Below are 25,343 nucleotides of genomic sequence, written 5' to 3' on the forward strand. Positions count from 1 at the left end.
AAAATATCACAAACACAAAAATAAATGATCCAGGTCAGGCTGGGCAGTAGCCTTCACTGATCCTGTATTTACTTTTCAGTTTCGTTTCTCTCTCACTCTCTCCGCTCTCGCTCCTAACACCCACACCGAGGGTAGAGAGCTGCAGGTTTATATACAGGTGACCATCTCCCGATTATCAACAAATTAATCACTTAATTAATTTGGGAGATAGCCACCTTCTGCACAAGGTTTTTAAATTGCTGTGGATGGGGCTACCCATCCAAGCTACTATACAATAACAAAAATCTGTGGCGTTTCGCCGTCATATATACATACATTTTTAAATAAATACAAATAAACAAAAACACGGCTTTCATCGTCATATAAATACAATAATAAATCATAACAATAATCATAATAATAATAATAAACCATAAATACAAAATGATAAACTGCACAAGGGCGGAGGGGGAGACCCCGTTCTAAAATTAAATAAACAATAACTGTACAGGGCTCCTCGCCCTGTTACAGACCCCTATTACATAACCCATTCCAGGTTTTAATACATGTTTGATTAGCCACAGTGTGCAAGTAACAAGTTCAGCAGACACTTATTAAACTCATATGTAAAACCAGAAATGGTTCAAAGTGCTATAAAATGTGAGCCTTATTTCCATCCCTGTTGGCATATAGTGGCCTTAAAGTGTACATCAGCACTACATGAAAAATAAAACATAAACTATCCCACCTTGCTGTTCCAAATGTATGTGGTCACTGCATAATAATCTGTATGCGCCCAAACATCTGCATAATGTCACACAGCTAATGTCCAAAATCTCTGTTCTCGAGTATCTCTTCAGAGCCAAAAAACATTGTACCCTCACATGTACTCTGAAAAGTACCGACGCATGCCCAATGAAGCATTGTATAAGCTATATTACCTCCATGTGGAAACACACTAGTCTATGTGACAAACATGGTCTGTCTAATTTTCCATAAGGAAGGAACTTGTACCTGCTTTCGTTTTGTGTAGTTGACATCTTTCACACTGTACATGTTTCCTTTGCATGTTGTATTTTGATGTATTATTATGATTAATGTTGCATTCAATAAAAAAAAAAAAAAACCTGTCTATACTGTAAGCGTTTAATCACGGAGAAGGACACCAGTTGCAACACAGTAAGTTAACTTCTTTTTATTTAACTCCCCCACATAGCCTTAAGCCCACCTCTAATAACTCCTGCCCCGGACACCTCCTCTTTTTAGTAAGGAAACCCAGAACATTAACTTCTTAGAATATTTGCTGTTTTCTGCATAGCGTCCACTTATTTTAAGAACTGAAATAAACTTCCCTAAACCTTACCACCCTCCCTGATCACTATTTGACCGAACAGCCCATTATAGGTCTAATTTCTCTGGGGGTTTAGAGCCCCTACCAGACCTGGTAAAGCAGACTCTGCCTTGGTCCTCATGGGAGGGATTCTCCTGTTGCACTGGAGATGCAGTATCACTGACCGGTTGATCTGTTGGACGAAGATGTATTCTGTTTCATCTGAACAGTCCCTTTTCAGACTCAACCAGATAGGATATGGGAGTTCCAGCATGATCAACTACTGATCCAGAAACTTGCTCCGTGGTTATCCAGACCTTCTGTCCTGGTGTCAGTGGAGGTAACGGGTGCACATCCATTCTTCTGAACTTTTTTAGGTTAAGCCACCGAGGATTCAGTGATGTGGATGTCTGTGGGACTGTAGTGTGGAATTGCCTTCCCATCAACAGTTGTGCAGGGGAGAACCCATGCTCTAGTGGTGTAGCGTGGTATGCCATCAGTGCTTTATAGGGATCAGAACCTCTTTTCCACAGGTTCTTAATGGTGGCAACAGCTCTTTCTGCTTCACCATTTGCTTGAGGGTATCTCAGACTGCTGGTTATGTGAGTAAACTCAAAGGCTTTTTCAAACTCTTTAAACACTTTGGACACAAACTGCGGACCATTGTCAGAAATGACAATTTCTGGTACTCCATGTCTTACAAAGACTTGCTTGAGGGCTTTGATAACAACTTCAGATGTTGTAATAGAAAGCTGTGCAACCTAAATGTATCTGGAAAAGTAATCCACAAGTAGCAGGTAAGTATTCTTTTCCCATAGGAACAGATCCACGCCAACTTTTTGCCATGGACGTGCAGGTAAAGGAGTTGACATCAGCGGTTCTCGATGTGGTGTTCTGTGTTTTTGACAGAATCCACAGTTATCAACGGTCTGTCGAATCTGGACTGATAGCCCAGGCCACCACACACTCTGCTGAGCACGAGTCCTGCATTTAGCAATGCCTTGATGTCTCTCATGGATTTTTACCAGGATTTCTGGCCTTTTAGTCGCTGGCCTTTTAGCAGGAGATCATCCGCCAAGTGGAGATATTCTTTTTCTTGACAGAAGAGAGACACATCTTGTGATAGAACACGTTTTTATCTCCATCCCTGCTGACAGTATTGAATCACACGCTGGCATGTCAGATCTGAGCATTTGATATCTGTTGCATTCAAGCTTCAGATGCTGGTATTGCAGCCCTAACAGCATCAATAAATACCTGGACCTCTTTTTCCAACTGTACATCTTCTGCTGTTGGTGTATCTTGGAGAGGTGCTTGAGATAGAGTGTCAGCTGTGATCAAAGACTTCCCAGGGATGTGCTGGATTTCATAAGAATATCTGAGAAGCCGCAGACGAAATCCCAGGAATTTTGGAGGAAGCTCATCCAGACCCCTGGATCCTAAAAGTGTAGCAGTGGTTTGTGGTCTGTTTTAGTATAAACTTTAAACCAATGACGTAGGAGGAGAGTTGTTCGCATGCCCAAGTGACTGCTAATGCCTCCTTCTCTATCTGGGCATATCGTTTTTCAGCATCTGTTAAGTCTCTTGAGCTGTAGATGATGGGTTTCCACGTTCCATCATACTGTTTCTTTGTCAGCACCGCACCGTACGATGATGTGTCTGCTGCAACTCTAGTTTCGACCTTTGGTGAATAATGTGCAAGCACTTTGTAAGAGCTCTGCTTTGAGCTGCCTCAGCCCAACACCACTCATTCTTCTCAGACATTAGTTCCTTCAGTGGCGTTGTAAAGGAAGCTAGTTGTGGTAGAAATTTTCCAAGGTAATTAGCCATACCCATTACCCTTCTTACGTCTGCAACACAAGCTGGTTTGGGCATTTGCTTTATTGCTTTTATTTTGTTAGGATCTGGTTCTATTCCTTTTGCTGTGATCCTGTGCCCTACAAAAAGCATGTCATCCTTGCCAAACTCACACTTTTCGTTGAGTGTTAGTCCTACATTCTGAAACTTCTGTAGGACCTGATGCAGTCTGCTGTCATGTTCCTGTCTGTCACATCCGAACACTAGTACATCGACTGCATGGCAAAGAACTCCCTCGAAGCCTTCCAGCATTTGTGACATCCTGCGTTGAAAGTGTTCTGGTGCACAGGAAATGCTGAATGGTAACCTGTTAAAACAGTACCAGCCAAATGGCGTAATAAAGGTGAGTAGAGAAGATTCACTGGCAAGGGGTATCTGCCAGAAACCCAAACGTGCATCAAGTTTTGTAAACAGCTTTGCTTCTGATAGCATTGCAAGCGTCTGGTCTACTGATGGCAGGATAAGACGTTCTCATCTCACCCACTTGTTCAGTCGAGTAAGATCGACACAGATCCTGACTTTTCCATTAACCTTGGGCACCACCACCATCCCAGCACACCATTCTGTGGGCTGTGTCACTTTTGAAATGACCCCCATGCTTTCCATTCGGACAAGTTCGTCTCTGATTTTGCTACTTAGTGGAATTGGGACACGGCGAGGTATTGACAGAGCATTTGGTATTGCGTCTTGCTCAAGCTCAATTTTGTAGTGCTCATCAAGTTTCTCCAGTCCACTGAATAGAGATGGATAGCTGGCAATGAAATTCTCCTTCACTTCATGAATCCTGTGTATGAGGTGTAGTGCTTCTATTGCAGGCAACCCAAGCAGTGCTTTTGATAATCTGGAAACCACGTAGACCTCTTGGACTGTTGTTCCCTTTTACAGCTAATTTGCTGTTAAAACACCCTTGTACATTTTGATAGAGAGAGAAAGGGTCGATGCTGTAAATCTCCCTCCCAACTAGAAAGGGTGCTGTGTAAGGGGGAAGGTATGCTGCCTCCTAGATCTGCCACCTCGGTGGTAGGTGGAAACCGGAAGGTAACCATATTAGGAGGGGCGCATAGCTGCAAATACTCAGGACAATTCCATTGCAGTCAGCTGCGGGGCAGCCCTCTATTGGAGAAACCATGGCGACGTGTTGACTGCAGGGAGGTGTTTTCTGGGTACAAAGGGGAAGCAGCTACGTCAGTACCTCCCCTTGCGCTGAGAAATTGAAAGACGACCGGCCAGAGCTGGTGTTTTGTTTTCTATTTTGTATTACGTGTTTGTTTGTGTTTTCTCGTAGAGGAGCAGGAGGACGGGAGGCTGTAGCCGCGGAGCCAGCACGTACCGCAGAGCACGCCCTCACAACAGAGCTGAAGACGTTCTGAGAGTTTTCTATCCTGTATGCCCACAACTATCCTGTCCCGAATCAGCTCCTCTCGGAGTGCATCAAAGTTGCAGTGCTCCGCCAAAGTGTGTACAGCAGTAATAAATGCTTCTACACTTTCACTTGGTTCCTGTCTTCTCATGTTAAACTTTGCTCTCTCATAGATAACATTATGCTTCCCTAGACAATGTTTTTCAAAGGCTTGTTTGACTAGCTCATACTTCTTCTTGTCATCACTCAGAGGTAAGACACACAAAATATCATCAGCTTCATCCCCCATAGTATACAGTAAAGAGTTTACCTGGTACTCTTCAGACTTTGCATTGAGGCCTGATGCAATACGAAAACGTTCAAATCTTCTAATCCACTTCGGCCAATCACCAGTAGTGGAGAAGTCAAACTTTTCTGGAGGTGAAATCTGAACTGCTGTAGTTGCCATTATAGCCTACTTTAATTTGTTAGTTTTTTTTCTCTGAAGCTTTGCAGTCAGACAACTCTGAGGAGATTACTTAGCAACGCCGGTGCCGGCCATCTTTTTTAATAATAGAGCAATGCGGTAACGATATAAGCGATATAAAGGACTTGCACGCGTTCGATATTCTTTTTTAATCAAAAATGCGTTTTTTCTCTCTCTGTGGGACTCACCGAACACCTCATCCGAGGGCGGAGTTTGCCGTTTTCGAAGGGTTTTTTTTTTTTTACTTCTGTCACCATGTACTGTAAGCATTTAATAACGGACCATATTGAGTTCACTCCGGGAAGGGAAAGCTTGGTTACTGGTGCCTTCTTCCTCAGTAGTTTTTTAGATGTCCACTAGGGACATGGAGCTTGAACTCCAGAGTTTACGTGAACAGTTGCAGTCATTGCGAGTAGAGAATGATCGATTGGTTATTGAGCGTAGGGCTACCGCAGCCCCTGAAAGCAGCATACCACCCCCTAGCACTATAGCAGAGCATATAGTGTATGCTCCTACAGAGAAAGTGCCAGCTACAACAATCATTGTCTTTTGTCATAATTCTTTTGAATATCTTTGTTAATAAAATCAATTTTTGTACTTTAATACCTGCCTCCTTAGTGTTCATTTAATTGAAGGGATTTGAGTGGGGAACCTAACCTTAATCTTTTGGGAGTTAATTTTTGCTATTAAAAGTGATTGGTTTAGTTAGTATTTTGATATTGGTACATCGGGGCTCCTCTTGCTCCTGGTCAATTTAAGAGGTAGCGTAGTCAAACCTTATTGTTGCAATAGTAACTAAGTTGCCCCTGTGCCACAGATAGTTAACAATGAAAGCACACATGATGCATAATTTACTATACGGTGTAAGGTTCCATTATAATAACGTTCGTGGTTCCAATTCAGCCTGTTAATCCCTGCAATTTGTGGGAGTGGAACGGTATGTTTTTTTTTTCCAGTTGTAGATTTTTGCTTGCCATTGTAACTGTGTTTGTTTGGGTGTTTCTGTTATTTCTGTACACCCCAAGGTGTCTCTTAACAGTTTAAATTCAAATTTTCCTCCACAACACAGTATGACTGTACACAGGGAACGTCCGAAATATTAATAACTTCGTTTTGATGACTTACAGGGCCATCGCAGTTTGCAGTACAGGTTTGAAACACATATCAATGGATAGGGGAGGGACTCTGAAGTTTTCTGAAGTAATAATGTTCCCCATAGTGTTCTGAGAAAGAGAACACCATTTCCAAGATGCTACTGTAAAAAATAGATTTTTAGTGAATTTTTATAGCAAGCGAGTCAACTACAGCCAAAAAACGCCTGGTCCTGGGGGAGCATCCCACTGAAAAATACTTGGTCCTGAAAGGGTTAAAATATCAGCTTTTCAAAGGAAGTGTATGCTTTTTACCCTCAATGTTTACCCTGTTTTGAACCATGCTGTGTGCTCACTGCACCTACCCTGAGAATGCTCTACTACACATTCTTCACACTGTGACATGAATTAACCTGCTACAGAGGGAGTGGAGGGCAATTATTAGAACAGCACAGTGCTTGAGAGTGGCAATCAGAACAGGGTTCATGACAGCGGAAACCCAGCTGAACACCACACACTTCAGCACTTAAGGGTTCTTCTAAAGTCTCCCCTACAAGTACTGACAAACACAACCCTGCTAAGTACATTTTAAAAAATACCACAATGGGGACGTTTCAGTAATAAAAAATCACGTTAAGTGTTGAGATATATTTTTACTGCATTTTCTCTCTATACTTACATTTTCTCTATACTTACCTTTTGTATTCCTCATGGTAGAACTCAGATTTGCAGGTCAACATCTCAGTAGTTTGGGGGTGGTCTGGCTCCCGGCTGTGTACCCCACCAAACACAAAGCTCCTGTCCCATGCACAGGCTACAGCTCCAAACCTGATGGGGGATGGGGGACGGGACGCATACCAACACACCCGTCATTAACTCCATCAAAGCAGCTAAAATCCTTTACACATGTCCTGTGAAAAAAACAGGTTTATTAAAAGGGCAACTTGTCCATGAGAAACTTGTTATACAAGACAATTTTGGCTCATTCCACGTTACACGTGTTACAGACAATGCCCATTTCCCTATGACATATGATACAATGCTTAGCCATCCCTCTATATGATTATTTTTTTTAAATGCAGCCTCAGAATCCAGAATATGTAATATGCAGTACATTATGTGTTGCCAGATGGGAATCTAGTTACATTAATAAAGCAGGTTTTCTCATTTCAAAAAATGTTTGGGCATTACAGGGTTAAGGATTCAGGAAATCACTCCTTATGAGTTTTTATAATTTGAATCAAGAAAGTTCCTTTAGGATGCTTTTGGCTGTAGACTTCAAAAATATGTGTTACACCAAATTTTCAGCCTACATGACAAAATGGAAAATTACCTATATGGGAGAGAGTCAGCATGGCTTTTGGAAAGGGAGATCGTATCTAACTAACCTGCTTGATTTTTTTGAAGATGCAACATCAGCAATGGATAATTGCAAAGCATACGACATGGTTTATTTAAATTTCCAAAAAGCTTTTGACAAAGTCCTGCATAAAAGATTAATTCTCAAACTGAACGCAGTAGGGATTCAAGGAAATGCATGTACATGGATTAGGGAGTGGTTAACATGTAGAAAACAGAAAGTACTGATTAGAGAGAAACCTCAAAATGGAGCGAGGTAACCAGTGGTGTACCACAGGGATCAATGTTAGGTCCTTTGCTATTCCTAATCTACATTAATGATTTAGATTCTGGTATAGTAAGCAAACTTATTAAATTTGCAGACGACACAAAAATAGGAGGAGTAGCAAACACTGTTGCAGCAGCAAAGGTCATTCAAAATGATCTAGACAGAATTCAGAACTGGGCAGACACATGGCAAATGACATTTAATAGAGAAAAGTGTAAGGTACTGCACGCAGGAAATAAAAATGTGCATTACAAATATCATATGGGAGACACTGAAATTGAAGAAGGAATCTATGAAAAAGACCTAGGAGTTTATGTTGACTCAGAAATGTCTTCATCTAGACAATGTGGGGAAGCTATAAAAAAAGGCCAACAAGATGCTCGGAAATATTGTGAAAAGTGCTGAATTTAAATCAAGGGAAGTAATGTTAAAACTTTACAATGCATTAGTAAGATCTCACCTAGAATATTGTGTTCAGTTCTGGTCACCTCGTTACAAAAAGGATATTGCTGCTCTAGAAAGAGTGCAAAGAAGAGCGACCAGAATTATCCTGGGTTTAAAAAGCATGTCGTATGCAGACAGGCTAAAACAATTGAATCTATTCAGTCTTGAACAAAGAAGACTACGTGGTGATCTGATTCAAGCATTCAAAATTCTAAACGGTATTGACAATGTCGACACAGGGGACTTTTTTTGCCCTGAAAAAAGAAACAAGGATCAGGGGTCACAAATGGAGATTAGATAAAGGGGTATTCAGAACAGAAAATAGGAGGCACTTTTTTACACAGAGAATTGTGAGGGTCTGGAACCAACTCCCCAGTAATGTTGTTGAAGCTGACACCCTGGGATCCTTCAAGAAGCTGCTTGATGAGATTCTGGGATCAATAAGCTACTAACAACCAAACAAGCAAGATGGGCCGAATGACCTCCTCTCGTTTGTAAACCAACCCTTAACAAGGATTAAACATTCGTGAAATTGGCCTAATCCAAAAGAGGTGGATTTAGTTTATTAACAAAATAAAATAATGCAATCTCATTACTACATTATTCCAGAGTTCAACATTGCGTGCAACCTGAGGATTATTTTTAATGCTTTACCTACTTTCCTTCAGAGGGCAGATAGCTGTCCACTGCTGCGTCTTTGGGTCGTAGCACTCCACCCATTGCATAGATCTTCTTATTCATGGTTGCATAGCATACAATCTGCAAAAAGAGCGTTGTCATATTATATTCCCTTGCCAACACAGGCAAACCTGGTCTGCCATTCTCCAGCTTGTAGTGACACAGCTGCTAGGGTTCTTCATTTTAAGTGCGTACTTTTAAGAAGCGCACAAAATACTGTAACACAGCACTAGCTGGAATTGGTTTATCGAAACATCAGTAAAACCTGTTAATTGTGCAAGAAGTATTGGTGCAGGTCTTGCTGCTTCCTGCATTCATATTCGATTTATTTGTTGTTTCTGACCACCTGAAAAACAAAGCCTGGCCTGTCTAACACACGCTATGTAAATCAAAAAGACACGTATTGTATTAAAAGCAGTGACAGTATTTGTAACACACTTAAATATTGAACTTAACTTTTTTAGATTCTATATGAAAACATAAACATATACAAATATAAAATAATATTAAAATAATATGCAAAGGGTTTAATTTGAAAGCCGATAGATATGTTTTCCATCCAATTCATTCCCTTTCTATTGTTTATCCGATACATCTGTCTGTTGTCGCAAAATCTGACAATTAGCAGGCTGGTGATGTTTCAATGACGATCCCAAGCTTAAAATAAATGCTTTACTTCAAAAGATTATTATTATTATTATTATTATTATTATTATTAATTTCTTAGCAGACGCCCTTATCCAGGGCGACTTACAGTCGTAAACAAATACATTTCAAGAATCACAGTACAAGTAATAATACAATTAAGTGCAAGATAAATACAATGACTTTGGTTCTAGCAAGTACAAGTATGACAAAATACGATTCAATAATGGAGCAGATAACAGTGTCAGTGATAGTTGCATCAGGATATAATTAAATACAAAATACTACAGATTAAATAACACTTGACAGATTACAGTAATCTAAAGTACAGGATTAAATGCAGTAAAATAGGGGGCAGATAAGAGCAAGTAAAGCGCATTTAAGGAAGAGTGATAAGTGTCCAGGGGAAAAACAGAGGAGTTCTACAGTTGCTGTCTGAAGAGGTGAGTCTTGAGGAGGCGCCGGAAGGTGGTCAGGGACTGGGCAGTCCTGACATCTGTAGGAAGGTCATTCCACCACTGCGGGGCGAGGGTGGAGAAGGAGCGGGCTCTGGAGGCAGGGGAGCGTAAAGGAGGTAGAGCCAGTCTTCTAGTGCAGGAGGAGCAGAGAGGTCGAGTGGGGGTGTAGGGAGAGATGAGGGTCTGGAGGTAGCTGGGTGCAGTTTGGTCAAGGCATCTGTAGGATAGTACAAGAGTCTTGAACTGGATGCGAGCGGTGATCGGGAGCCAGTGGAGTGAGCGGAGCAGTGGAGTTGTGTGGGAGAAGCGAGGCAGAGAGAACACCAGGCGAGCAGCGGAGTTCTGGATGAGCTGGAGCGGACGGGTGGCGGTTGCAGGGAGGCCAGCCAGGAGGGAGTTGCAGTAGTCTAGACAGGAGAGTACCAGGGCCTGGACCAGGAGCTGGGTGGCGTAGTTGGTGAGGGTCGGATTTTTCAGATGTTGCTTAGGAAGAATCAGGAAGTGCGTGCCAGAGTGGAGATGTGCTGGGAATAAGAGAGGCAGGGGTCCAGGGTGAATCCGAGGTTCTTAGCTGAGGAGGAGGGAGAGAGTGTGGTAGATTCCGGAGGAACAGAGATAGAGAGATCAGAGGAGGAGGGAAAGAAAAGGAGGTCAGATTTAGAGAGGTTGAGTTTGAGGTGATGCGAGTGCATCCAGGAGGAGATAGCAGGCAGACAGGTAGAGATACGAGAGGGGATGGTGGAGTCAGAGGTGGGGAAGGAGAGGAAACTCTGAGCATCATCAGCATAGAAATGGTATGAGAAACCATAGGATGCAATGAGAGGGCCCAGGGAGCGGGTGTAGAGAGGGAACAGGAGAGGACCCAAGACTGACCCTTGGGGGACTCCTGTTGAGAGAGGGCGACATTTGGAGGTTGTGGAGGTTGAACGAATTATTACAGCATTGTGTGCTCCTCACAGATAATGAAGAAGCCTTCTTATATCTAAACTATATTTCTACTACGCAGACCCAACTGTAGAAAATATTACCAGTAAATACCAGCATTGGTGTAACATGTTACACACCTTTCGAACCATGGTCATGTCGGACTGTGTCTTCCAGATGCTGGTGTGGATGTCGTACACCTCTATTGAGACCATCGCTTTCTCTCCATCCTCCCCTCCCAGGACATAAATCAATCTGCACTAACCCAAAGTTAACCCTAGCCTAAAATCAATAAATAAAAAGTAGCACATGAATCTGCGTACGTAGAAACTAATCACAAGACTAGTTCAGGCAGACCCTGAAAATACCAATTCCTTTCACCTCTGTGTCTAGCTATCCAAATTAGTCCATACTAGCATATATTAGCACACTAATATTTTTTTAAATTTTTGAATCAGCTACCATATAACAAAAAAAAATAAAAAAATACACACAAAAATAAAAAAAAACTCTTGGGAGTACAATAAACCCATTACCTCAGAAAAATGAAGAACACTGTACAGTGCAGTAGAATGTGTGTGTGATTTATTTCAGATGTCACCTTTTTGAAACAGCCATTTACGTCATTTATAAATTGTGTTGCATGAATGAAGATGAACAGTCATTTTCACGTAGTGGTTGTTTGAATATTCGACTATTTGTCCCTGTACTAATCCAAACAGTTCCTAGAATGTTATAAACATTTCTAAACAGGTGTCTGATTCCAAGCAAAAAATAGCCCAACATTCTATAAGAACTATTCACATTTTGACAAGATGCCAAGAGTGTCACTGATAATGGAATACTCTGTGAGCTTGCGGCCCCTTTGACACAGTATAGAACAGTGTTTCCCAAACTTTTTGATTGGCGACCCAAAAAAACACAGGAATAATGAACCCACGACCCAAAATTATTCACTATTTGGTATTTTAACTGAAATACTTCTTAACCAATCAAAAAGTGACGTTTAATTTATTTGAAACTATACTACACTATATAGCATTCAGGCTGATAGTTTTACAGCTTGGTAAAATGTTTGCTTTTATCAAATTACTTATTATATAAAAAAAAATAAAAATAAAAAAGGTATTAAACTAACATATTGTAATGACGAGGCAGACGAACCTGGGGTAGGGGGTGGGGGAGGGTGCCACTTCTAGAAACATTCTCTCACACGACAGCCAGCTCAGGATTTGGAGTTAAGGGTCCCCTTCGCGTGGACAACGGAACAGCAGCCGATCGCAAACATGAATTTGCAGAAGAGCCCCCATGGGGATTAATGGATTATGTGGATGCATTGAGATAATAGGGTGGTGGGACGGGAATGCGTGCCTGTGATTGTGGGAGTGCGCACGACGGAGCGAAATGGAAGAGGGAGGGGCTGGGTGAAGTGTGAGTTTTGGGGCTGTGGGAGAAAAACTGCTGTTTTTTTTTTGTTTTTTTTTAATAACCGAGTTAGACACGCAGAGATGGTTAGCTTTGTGTGTGTTACGTGACACACACAAACCTTTTATTTATCCTGTGTGTTCGTTATTGTTTATTGCATTAATCAGTGGCGGCTCGTGACTTTGGTGACAGGTGGGACACAAATCACAAAATAGTTATTGCCACCACCACTCAATGAATAACGTAAAAGCACATTTACTTTGTTCAGCAGATTGCAAATATGCCTCCGCTGAGAGCATTTTAATGCTTCAAATAATAGACTGCAGTCGCTGTGTAAAATATACTCCTTTCAATTAAAAACATTAGCACTGTAAACAACACACAATTTACAGAATTGCGGATACCATTTTTTTTTATAATCAACTGGCAAATCACAGAACCTTAAAACCACGTAGTAGTACAAGTCATTGTATGACACCAGCGCGGAACATTCGCTATAAAGACACAAATACAATATCACAAAATCATTCATTCAAAACGAACAAGGCAGCTTGTCGTGTCATGGCATGAAATTGACAGTTTCACTCCAGTAAAAGAGATGTAACCTTGACTTATTGAGTTGAAAGAAGGAAACATGGCCAACAATAGTTTGTTCACAGCGCTGCCTTCCATTTTATGGCCTCCTTGCCGTGATCGTTTACCGTCTTTCTTCATAATCTCCAGTGCTAGTGTTATTCTGCCGTCCTTAACAATTGAACGTCTCCCTCCTTGGGATCTTACTGTAAAACCTATTTTCCTCAGGTCTCATATAATATCAGATTCAACTAAAGCCATTATTGAACACACTAAAATCGCACAAATTCGAACTGCTCCAAATCAGGTAGGTGCCTCATCAAGCGTAATGTGGTTACCATAGCAACGCCTTCAGTGACTCCCCAGCAGTGTTGAGTTGCCATGGTGACAAGCAGCTTCGTGAGGCACTCAATGTTTTTGACTACATTGTTCCAGCTTTCTGTGTTGCAGTTTCGGTACTGGAGAAAGCGAGTTGAGACTTTTAAATAATGTCACTAGCGCTTCTATGGACTTAAATGTATTTAATATCCTTAAATATGTTTATATTTCTCAATTAAATAATACGAATATGCAAAATGTTTTTTTAGCCTTTGGGAATTATTGGTGCGGCCATGCCCCACTGGCCTCGACTGACCAGCCGCCACTGTTGCATTTATTTTATTGCTCATTCTTGTAAAATAAACCGTGCATTTGAGACCAGAATACTTGCCTGGATTGCTTCCTTTACCTCCACGTTACAATATCAATTTAAAATTGTGTTGCCTACATACTGAATACCAGTTTTAATTTTCAATTCAACATCAAGCATTGCAAACATACCGACAACAGTTTTTCAATCAGTTGTGCAGTTTTTTTTATTATTATTATTTTTTGCAATATGCATTGTAACCAGGTAGGATACATTTATCTCCTTCTCTGAGACAGTGACTGATTTTTTTTTAAAGAACGTCTTGCTGTTTAGCTAATTGATCAGCTTTCTTCTGGAAAAACTAGTTTCCCAACGCAATCAGAATGCCGTGTTTCAAGATGCCAAAGGCTTAAGGCTTTCGTGAGCCAGTACTTCACAACAAATGGCACATGAGGATGCAGATAATCCTCATCAACAATGTAAGAAAAACTGAAGTTGATATAAGATGGTAATTGCGAGTTTTTTTTTTGAGCTACAAGTAGGATATACATTTTTTCGTTTTGCATCCATTTTAACAACTGTTTTCAAAATCCCAAGTAAATGCACAGAAAATGTCACCGTATACTTATTTTTTTGGTTCATATTTAAAGTAGAAAACTGGTGATAAAACAATACACTGTTTACATAATTACTGCTAATGATTTGTATGCAAATTGTATTTATTTTGAATATAAGCATAAGAAGTTGTATAGTGAAAATAAATCTTAACAGTGTGCACTGAACGTCATATTTTTTTGATTGTTTGGCGACCAGTCAGAAACCTTGCCGGGACCCATATTTGGGTCACGACCCCCACTTTGGGAAACGTTGGTATAGAACATGATACTGCTTATATCAACAACAAATAGCTAATGTGGATTAGCACATTGAACAATACATGTTGAAATCTGTTGTGGCTAGTCTGCTTTATTAGCCTCAGAAGTGCCTGAGCAAACAGAACTGGTAGCTGTCGAATAGCTTTACAGAGCCCACGGTTTCCCTTTGTTGCAGTGAAGGCCTTCACTGACCTCAAGCATAGGTGAAATGATACTCCAGGTGTTGGTATCGGGGCCATACTTTTCCCCAGAGTTGAGAGAAGTTTTATTTTCATCCAATCCTCCAACCAGAAACAGTACGCCCTCTATGAAAGCGAACGCAAAGATTACTGGTTTTACTCCGTGAAATCTACTAAGCCCTTAGCTTAATACAAGATGCATGAACAAAAGGAATGAAGGAAACTGGTCATAAACGTGCAGCTGAAATTACAAAAATGTGTTTGTCACTGTGGAATGTCATGATTGCTCTCCTAACTTGCTCCTGACAGTTTGTTCTTACAATTAAGTTTCCCAAAAGGCCAGCAAGATATGGTTGCACTGCCACCTTCTGGTAGAACAGAGAACAACACTGAGCATTGGCCATTCTGATCTCGTCATGTTGAATTTGTAGACACCAACAGGGAAACAGGAGTAAAATTGTTAAATCACCAGTGACCTCATAAGAGTAACAATATTGATAACTATTAATAACACATTCCAGACTTTATACAAAATCGTTTATTTGCCTTGTTTTTTTTTTTGCCACTTAGTTCTAACCAAAATTGAGGGTGCAATGCTATTGACGAAACACTATGTTTAGTTTAAAGGAGAGCCACACATTCACAAACATACCTTAATGAACGCTTTTGCTCTCTACTTTAACACAATGCCTGCTGTGTAGTACTTTTCAAGTGATTTAGTAATTACTTTAAGTGGTAAATGTTGCTTTGTAACATTCTAGAATTGTTATGGTTGTGTCGCAGTTGTACTTAGTACTCAGTGGGTAAAAACAGGAAGTTATGTAAACGTTAGGTTACCTACCGTAAACCTGGTTCCCTGAAAGAGAACCACCAATGGCATTACGTATGGGATATGACTGACCATTGGGTAGGTATCGCTGAGCTCTCTATACCAGAGCTGCCGATAGGCCATTTCCTGGAATGATGCACTCAGTCCCGCCCACGGGGGAATAAAACTGTCATCCCGAGGAAGCCATTTCTCTTTTTCCATCAAACGTCTCGTCTTCTCTTTCAGGGAACCAGGGTTATGGTAGGTAACCTAACGTTCCCTTTCAATTCGAAGACGACCACCAATGACATTACGTATGGGATAATGTATACTAGAGCCGTCGCGAGGGAGAAGGAATGGCAGCAATGAGGGATGCACTAGCACTGTCTAACCCAGGGGTTAGCGGTGTAAACTTACACCCTCAAGGACCCTAGTGCCTAATGAAGGCAGGGCAGGGTCTACCACATTAAGGCGGTAGAAACTGGAGAAAGTATGCGGCGTAGCAGGGTTGGTGCGCAGAGACACCCTGCTGCCATCCTCCCAAATATGCATGCAGGAGCTGTGCACAGACAGTGCCTGCAGCTCACTGACCCGCTTATCAGAGGTGATAGCCACGAGGCAGGCTGTCTTTATAGACAGGGATTTCAACTCTATGGAGTGTATAGGCTCAAACGGGGCCTTCGTGAGAGCCTCCAGTACAATATTAAGGCTCCCTTCAGGGAGAACAGCCTTCCTGAGCGCCTTTAAGAAATTGGGTAGCCAAAAAATGCAAACACCGAATCTACGGGGGCATGGCAAGGAGAGATAGCCACTAAATACACCTTCAAAGTGGAAGGTGACCTACCAGCATCAAGCAGGTCTTGCAGAAACTGTAAGATGACTGCCATCAGGCAAGATATGGGGTCATGGCTTCTAGCCAGACACCAAGTTTGGAAATATCTCCACTTATAGGTATACAAGGACCTAGTGGAGTCTGCCTTAGCGCTCTGCAACGTACCCACAACCGCATCTGATAGCCCTAGCCTGACCCATAGCCGGAACCGGCCTGGTTCCGGGTGCCAAAGAGAGCCTTTTGCCTGACTGAGGAGATCCATGTGCAGTGGGATCTCCCAGGACTGGACATGTAACAGCTGGCACAGGGTCGAAAACCAGATTCTCCTGGGCCACTAGGAGAACTGACGCTTCCTCTAACCTTACCTTTTTGAGAAAGGCTGGGAGCAGCAGTATAGGCGGGAAATCGTAGGCTAGGGCGTCTACGCTGAGTGGACCGCCTAAGCGGAGCAGGGAGTACAACAGAGGGCAATGCGTTGTCTCTGCCGAGGCAAAGAGATAGACCTGTGCCTTCTCGAACCATTCCCAAATGCGCTCCACTATCTGAGGGTGGAGTCGCCACTCTGATGGATGCGGACCCTTTCTGGAGAGGAGGTCCGCTGCAAGTTCCTCTGATCCCATGTCAATAGCCTGAAGGCCATGCGATGCAACCCCGGGGACCGTAGGCCACCCTGGTGGTTGACATACGCCATCACTGTCATGTTGTCCGTCTGGATCAACACATGTATACCGCTCAGCACTGGGAGGAAGTGGTGGAGAGTAAGGGAGACCGCTTGCAACTGCAGCATGTTTATGTATAGGAATGTCCAGCGGTCTGGCCAGAATCTGCGTACTCCTCTGCCTTCCCAGACCGCCCCCAACTGTCGCAAGTGACGCTGAATCAGCTAGGCTGGTCAGTAAAACATTGACACCTTTTGCATGGAGGATCTCAGTAGCTAAGGCTCATGGTTCATCAATTGTTTCAGATTCAGTTGTATTGTGTTTACCAACTGATGATGTGAGGCAGAACAGTAATTGGATACCAGAAAATATGAATAACAGTGAGTTTTGGCCTCCTTCAGTGTTCTGGATGGAAGGGGTACCTCGCAAAGTGACTCTGTGCAAACAGAAGGGAATGTATAGTAACAATGTGTACAGATCCAGAACTATTGTACATGGTGCAGAATTAACCCTGACACACAAATTGAAACATAATCCTCTTGTTATGTGTGCATGTAATATGTGCCAAAGCAAGACATCAGTGACTGGGCCCAAACTTTGTCCAGCCTGTAGTCATTTAGCTAAACACTAAAATCTTGTTTGAATGTAATGATTCTGAAGGAATTTCTTTCTCTCATCTAAATGTAGATCCAAAGGATATTAAGAGGATTGAATGCATAAATTGTGAAGGAGGTCATTTAGTGAAATGGGCTCATCTAGGTAAATTGGAATGTGTAGAAGGTGTCCCAGCTAAACGTGTCCAAGTATCTTGTAGGTACGAAGTGAGGAAGATGGCGTCTCACACCTGTGATGCTAAACTTTGGATAAAGGGGCCTGTTGTCGTTTTCGCGGAACCAACCAGAGCTGAACCCGGCACAGAAGTTGAATCCTGCTGGGAACGCTGGGATATGCAGGACATGGACTAGGCAATTTCAAATATGGAATGTATTATAAAATGAAGTGTCAAAGATATTAGGAAGGATAAAGAAAGAGTATCCTTGTAGCACTAGTAGGTGGCTCTCTTGCTCCATGAAATAGGTCAGTCTACATATGGTTCTAATTGAACATTTAGTAATCTGAGAATTTTTAAATATATATATATATATATATATATATATATATACAGTGCCTTGCGAAAGTATTCGGCCCCCTTGAACTTTGCGACCTTTTGCCACATTTCAGGCTTCAAACATAAAGATATGAAACTGTAATTTTTTGTGAAGAATCAACAACAAGTGGGACACAATCATGAAGTGGAACGAAATTTATTGGATATTTCAAACTTTTTTAACAAATAAAAAACTGAAAAATTGGGCGTGCAAAATTATTCAGCCCCTTTACTTTCAGTGCAGCAAACTCTCTCCAGAAGTTCAGTGAGGATCTCTGAATGATCCAATGTTGACCTAAATGACTAATGATGATAAATAGAATCCACCTGTGTGTAATCAAGTCTCCGTATAAATGCACCTGCACTGTGATAGTCTCAAAGGTCCGTTTAAAGCGCAGAGAGCATCATGAAGAACAAGGAACACACCAGGCAGGTCCGAGATACTGTTGTGGAGAAGTTTAAAGCCGGATTTGGATACAAAAAGATTTCCCAAGCTTTAAACATCCCAAGGAGCACTGTGCAAGCGATAATATTGAAATGGAAGGAGTATCAGACCACTGCAAATCTACCAAGACCTGGCCGTCCCTCTAAACTTTCAGCTCATACAAGGAGAAGACTGATCAGAGATGCAGCCAAGAGGCCCATGATCACTCTGGATGAACTGCAGAGATCTACAGCTGAGGTGGGAGACTCTGTCCATAGGACAACAATCAGTCGTATACTGCACAAATCTGGCCTTTATGGAAGAGTGGCAAGAAGAAAGCCATTTCTTAAAGATATCCATAAAAAGTGTCGTTTACAGTTTGCCACAAGCCACCTGGGAGACACACCAAACATGTGGAAGAAGGTGCTCTGGTCAGATGAAACCAAAATCGAACTTTTTGGCAACAATGCAAAACGTTATGTTTGGCGTAAAAGCAACACAGCTCATCACCCTGAACACACCATCCCCACTGTCAAACATGGTGGTGGCAGCATCATGGTTTGGGCCTGCTTTTCTTCAGCAGGGACAGGGAAGATGGTTAAAATTGATGGGAAGATGGATGGAGCCAAATACAGGACCATTCTGGAAGAAAACCTGATGGAGTCTGCAAAAGACATGAGACTGGGACGGAGATTTGTCTTCCAACAAGACAATGATCCAAAACATAAAGCAAAATCTACAATGGAATGGTTCACAAATAAACATATCCAGGTGTTAGAATGGCCAAGTCAAAGTCCAGACCTGAATCCAATCGAGAATCTGTGGAAAGAACTTAAAACTGCTGTTCACAAATGCTCTCCATCCAACCTCACTGAGCTCGAGCTGTTTTGCAAGGAGGAATGGGCAAAAATTTCAGTCTCTCGATGTGCAAAACTGATAGAGACATACCCCAAGCGACTTACAGCTGTAATCGCAGCAAAAGGTGGCGCTACAAAGTATTAATTTAAGGGGGCTGAATAATTTTGCACGCCCAATTTTTCAGTTTTTTATTTGTTAAAAAAGTTTGAAATATCCAATAAATTTCGTTCCACTTCATGACTGTGTCCCACTTGTTGTTGATTCTTCACAAAAAATTACAGTTTCATATCTTTATGTTTGAAGCCTGAAATGTGGCAAAAGGTCGCAAAGTTCAAGGGGGCCGAATACTTTCGCAAGGCACTGTATATATATATATATATATATATAATGAACGATTTACCACTAGTATATCTTATCTTCAGAAAGCATGACGCTTGATAAAAAGCACCATTCCGGCTAAAAGTGAACGTTAATCTACAAATTTATGTCCTAAAAACACAAGATAAGAAGAGACTCTTTATGACCAAAAGATTAACTAACAAGCCAGAGGTCTTGAGAAAAAAATTCTGTCTCGGCTGGATTTTGTATGAACAAAGGGTCAAGCCTAGTTGAATGCAGTTATACTGGCCTATATTTGGATTTAAATCCTAAAAGGGATTCACCAAAATAATATTATAGCAATTGATAAACAGAGGTAAATTAATTGAAAGATTATCTTATAATGAAACAGGTTCAGTGCTAATTGAAACTGTTTATAGTTCATAACACTTATTTCATAAGATTAATAATATGTTTTAAGTATTTGCTATAATGAGAAAACATATTATTTAAAACTGACAAGTATTATTGCTTGTTCACGACTTTGCTGTAGTGATAAGAAGATTAAAACCTGGAGCAGTATTCGATTTACTTAATTGGGAAAATGGTACAAGTTTATTCTTCTTTCTATTGAACAATAAGACTTCTAGACATTATGATACCCATTGAAGTATAGAAGTTAAACGGTGTTGTGTTATGTTTTTGTGTTAAGTTTGTAATAATATACTATAATGTACCTTGTTATTAATCCACTATACTATTGTCTAATGATGGTAGATGGATTCCTTATAATGTGGTGATTTGAAACTGCTGCAGTGAAACCAGGGCCTCTCTTCTTATCTAGAAAGAAGGAATGTCCTTGGGTTCCACTTCAGCAGAGCTGCAAGCCTCATAGACATGGAGTGGTAAGGTTTATGGAATTAGTGGTTTAGCACAGATAAGAATATATCTTGAAATAATATGCAAAAATTATGGCTTAACAGACCTTTATAGGTCATAAATCTAAAAAGTGTTTGCACAGACTCTGACCTTGGAAAAAAACAAGAGACTGTGGAAACTGCTAGCAGTAACATATTCCCAGAGAGGTACAGGTCAGAGCCTGGTCAGTGCATCTCTTAATGGATAAATAATTGTAATGAAAACTATTACCACTTAAATTTAGTGAAACTAAATGACTTGAATATTGTATGAGGCAAACTTTTGTCAAATACTCTGTTAGACAATGGTATATGGAATCAAAACTGACTCATTAACAAAATGATGAAACAATATGAAGATAAAAGAAACACATACCTTTAATTTAGCATAATATAATCACTTAGAAGATGATGTCACATATTAAGAACATCTCTCATATATAACACATATAAAATTAGTGTTTTGCATGCAGTAGTGTTTTTATATTATATTATAAACCAAGATCCTGGGAACCTTGGTTCACTTAACTTTTCAGATAAAGGAGGGGCTCGGAGGAAAGCAAAGAAATGAGATCATAAGAGTTGAAACAAATGTGAAGTTTTGAATTTATTGAAGTCCATGACACCTATTAATTCTGAAAAGTTAGTCCGGATCTTTTGAAAACTATTATTTGTAAAAGGGATAAAGAGCTGTCTCACCTGATTAATGATTGGATTTAATTGAGGCGTCCCATGTATTCCAATGAGACGAAAAACCTATTTAACTCCAGAGTAATTTCAATGGAGTACCACACTCATCCCAGACAGGGCAAGGTGGTCCATCTTCTGCAAACCAAAAACACAATTGAACTGATTTAACTCAGTTTAATTTGCCTGGTGAAGACAGTCATATCCTTTTACGATCTATATTAAAGGGTAAGCATTAATCAATTATTTTATCTCACATGTATTGCATGTATTGCTATAAGGGACTCACGCTATGTTTAGAAGATAGGAGAACATTTGTTGAATGTGCTGAAAAGAGGCTACTGGGTATATTTAGTGTCGTGGTCGTAGCCAGGCCTGCCGGCTGCACGAATACATAAAGATGTATTAAAGTGTTAACGTTAATATCTGTTAAGACACTGGACTGCCCAGAACGTCTGTCAGCTGGGGATATGAAGTAGCCTGTAGCTACTCAATCCAATATTTAACTGTTAATAAACCGAAGGAGTACTGATCATACTCTGATTCGTAAAAACACTTTAGATACAGGAGTCTGTCAATTTCTTGGGTACTATATTGGTCATCCGAATATACTGCGGGTCCAGAGCACGAACTATATCCCACTAGGAGTAATAACATCTCTGTCCTCCTAACGTCTCCCCTAAGATAAGAGTGTATGCTGAGCAAATACAAAGAGTACGTAAAGAAATCTGAACACGCAGATTTCGTGACACAACCCAAGTTGGAGGCATCTGTTGTCACCACTTGGCGGTTTAACACTACTCCCATTCGCACACCTTCACGCAGATGAGAGGTCATCCTCCACCAACGTAGGGCTGCTGAGAATGCGTGAGACACAGTCAGCCGACGGTGTCTGTCACGTTTAGTGTTGAGGTGGAACGCATTGAGCCACGCTTGCAGCGGGCGCATGCAAAGCAGACCCAGCTGAATGGCTGATATGGCTGCAGCGATAGACCCAATAGTTTCTGGCACAATAAGAGGGTGACCTGTGATCCCTGTTGAAACAGGGAGAGGCAACCTTGGATAGCTGCAACTCTCTTCGTCTGACATGTATGCACGCATCGTACTGGAGTCCAGCCAGAGCCCCAAGTACGTTGTGCACTGCAACGGTGCAAGCCAACTCTGCATCGTTGATGGTGAGGCCCAGCCTCGCCAGATGCTCTGTCACGACCGCCGTGTGGGCCACCGCTCCCTCTCGCAACTGGGAACAGATCAACCAGTCATTGAGATAGTTTATTACTCTGATCCTCTGCAGCCGCAAGGGGGCCAGGATAGCATCCACGCACATTGAAAACATACAAGGAGCTAGGGAGAGACCAAAAGGCAGCACAGCAAACTCGTAAACGCTTCCTTGAAAAGAGAAGCGGAAATACTTCCTGTGCTCTGGACGAATGGGAACGTGAAAGTCCCGTAAGTCAACAGTGGTGAACCAGTCTGTTAGGATGTGCCAAGTGGCCAAAGATGGCATTGCAGGGAAGCGCACGGACAACAGAAGATTCGTTGCAAACTTTCTTTTTTCCTTTTTTATTTTTTAAATGATCCAAGAACTGAACTGAACAAAAGCATATCAAAAAACTTTTTACAAAATAAAAATAAAAAAAAAAAACTCCTAAATGCAGGATGATGAAACTGTTTTTAGCAGTAAACAGTAAAGAGATATATGGCTCAAAATAGCCAGGACACTCATACAGCACCCATCTAAAGCCTTCTCTCATTACTCTAGCACAGCCTCCCTTTTATACTCAGGCTGAAATCACTCCTCCTCTTAGAAGAAACCAAAAATCTAACTTTATTAACTTATTAACCCATTTACACATAATTAACTACTATTATATAACTATATCACCAAGTTATATAAAATCACTAGGTTTTATATTAATTCTACCTAGAATTATTTTAATATAAATGTATCATTTTATTTTTGTATAAATCACACCTCACTTTAATCCTGGCATGGTCTGCCCTTCAGTTACACACCGGTACCATTTAATTTGGCTTGCGTGTTGCAAGCAGGCTTTACGGTGGAAACGAAGTATCATCTACCCCTCACAGACATGGCGCATCATTGTACTGCTCGACTCACACAAACATGGCGCCGCCCATGCACCACACTGATGCTAACAAACACCATTTACAAACAAACAAACTAGTAAGTATTTGCTTTTAATCTCCAATTTAAAATGTAGTTTTACTTGTTTAGACAATTTAGGTCACTGAATAACAAACTACGCACTTCCCAGCGAATGTGCACCTTCACAGGGAAACACGAACTGAGCATTCAGCACTGCTTTAACATAACTTTATTTCTGTTTGTCTTTCTTTTTTTTCCTATCCTGGAATTCACCTGCGGCCACCTACAACCCCACAGATAAGTCAGTACTTTATGTATATACGTTATGCAATTGCATAATGTAAAACAATTCATATGCATTTAAATAAAACACAGTATACAGTATTGTTTTCGTCGCATTCTTAAGAAACAGTCCCGCTTTACTCCATGATTCCTTTAAAACACGTTCACTTGTTAAGAGTTTTATTTTTATAAGGGATGGGACGTGAACCATCACACAGTCGCCCGGTCGGACGGACTGGAGAATGTGACGGCGTGTCAGCATCTGGAACCTCCTTTCTTTTAAGAAGCCGTTGAGGAGCCTCAGGTCTAGGATGGGGTGAAAGATGCCATCTTTTTTGGGTACCAGAAAATACCTTGAGTAGTAACCCTCTCCATGGGAGGTGGGGTCTACGAGGCGAATGGCTCACTTGCACAGCAAGGCGGACACATCCTTCTGAAGTACTGAGGCCTGGAGAAAGTATTCGTGATACCTCGAAAGGGAGGAGGTCCCAACTGGAACTGAAGTGTGTAACCGTTTTGCACAGTGGTGAGCACCCAGGAGTCTGAGGTGCAAGCGTGCCAGTACTGCAGCTGTTGTGCCAAAAAGGGGGTCTGAGGCCGCTAGCCTTTAGGGGCCCTGCTCGGGATGCCGAGGCTGAGGCGGGGCAGTTTGGGATGCTGGTGTGTGCCTGTGATGCTGGTGTGTGGTCTGGCCACGTCCTGCGTTCCCTCTGCCTGCAGGGTGGGCCCAGTTGTTTGCTGCTGGTGTGCCCTGTAGGCGATGCCTTAGGTCACCCAGCGGAGCCGTGGGGACTGTTCTGTTCTGGTGACAGTCCACGTCTGAGGAGCTCGCCAGCAGTTTGACCTGCCCCATGCAGAAGCGCGGGGATGGAGCAACGCGGCCACCTGCCGGGACTCCTCGCATTCCCGGTGGGATCTCTGGAAGATCTCCTCCACGGCTGGCCCAAAGGTATGTCCTGGGGATATAGGCGCGTCTAGCAGCGTGGCCTTATCCGCATCAGGAACTCTGGCTTGTGACAGCCACAGCTGGCTACGAGCCACAATCAAGCTAGCCAGGCTCCGGCCAAGAGTTTGCCCTTGGAGACCGAAGATCTACAGCAGTGTGCTGGACAGGAGACATAGCTCTGTGGCCACCAGCTCAGGGAGTGGGGCCTCGCGCAGTACACAGTCCAAATAAGCCATGAACACACTCGGCGTGTTTGACAGGCCAGTTGCCTGCGCTTCTGCTGCATATGCCCACTTGAGATGCATTACCGTTACCCTGCATTGAGGGTTCAGGCACACCAGGTCTCTAGCCAACCCACCCACCCACTGGCAGGGCCTTAACCAGTGCCGCGATGGTGGAGTCTACCAGGGGGAAACCCCACGAAGCCAAGCTTTTCTGTGCCTTCTAGAGAGGCAAGTGGTGTGGCCTGCTTCAGCACGCTAGGACCTGAGGCCTGACAATCCCAGGAGGAGCGTACCTCCTTGTGCCGGCTACGAAGAAGGGAGGAGGTCAGGAGACCAACCCTCAAGCAGCCTTTTCTCTGCCAGGACTACCCTGGCTGAAGGAGTCAGCCTGGGAGCTGTCAGCAGTTATGCTGACAGCATTATTATTATTATTTATTTCGTAGCAGACGCCCTTATCCAGGGCGACTTGCAATCGTAAGCAAATACATTTCAAGCGTTACAATACAAGTAATACAATAAGAGCAAGAAATACAATAACTTTTGTTCAAGCAAAGTACAAGTGTGACATACCACAATTCAATAATACAGCAGG

At 42.0% G+C, this 25,343-nt stretch overlaps 1 pseudogene; it reads right to left on the minus strand.

The window, feature by feature from the left end:
* The window catches only part of LOC117424814 (gigaxonin-like), a 52,830-nt pseudogene that overhangs the window by 15,814 nt on the left and 11,673 nt on the right, over positions 1-25,343 (minus strand).

Source organism: Acipenser ruthenus, chromosome 19, assembly GCF_902713425.1.
Source record: "Acipenser ruthenus chromosome 19, fAciRut3.2 maternal haplotype, whole genome shotgun sequence".
Lineage (NCBI taxonomy): Eukaryota > Metazoa > Chordata > Actinopteri > Acipenseriformes > Acipenseridae > Acipenser > Acipenser ruthenus.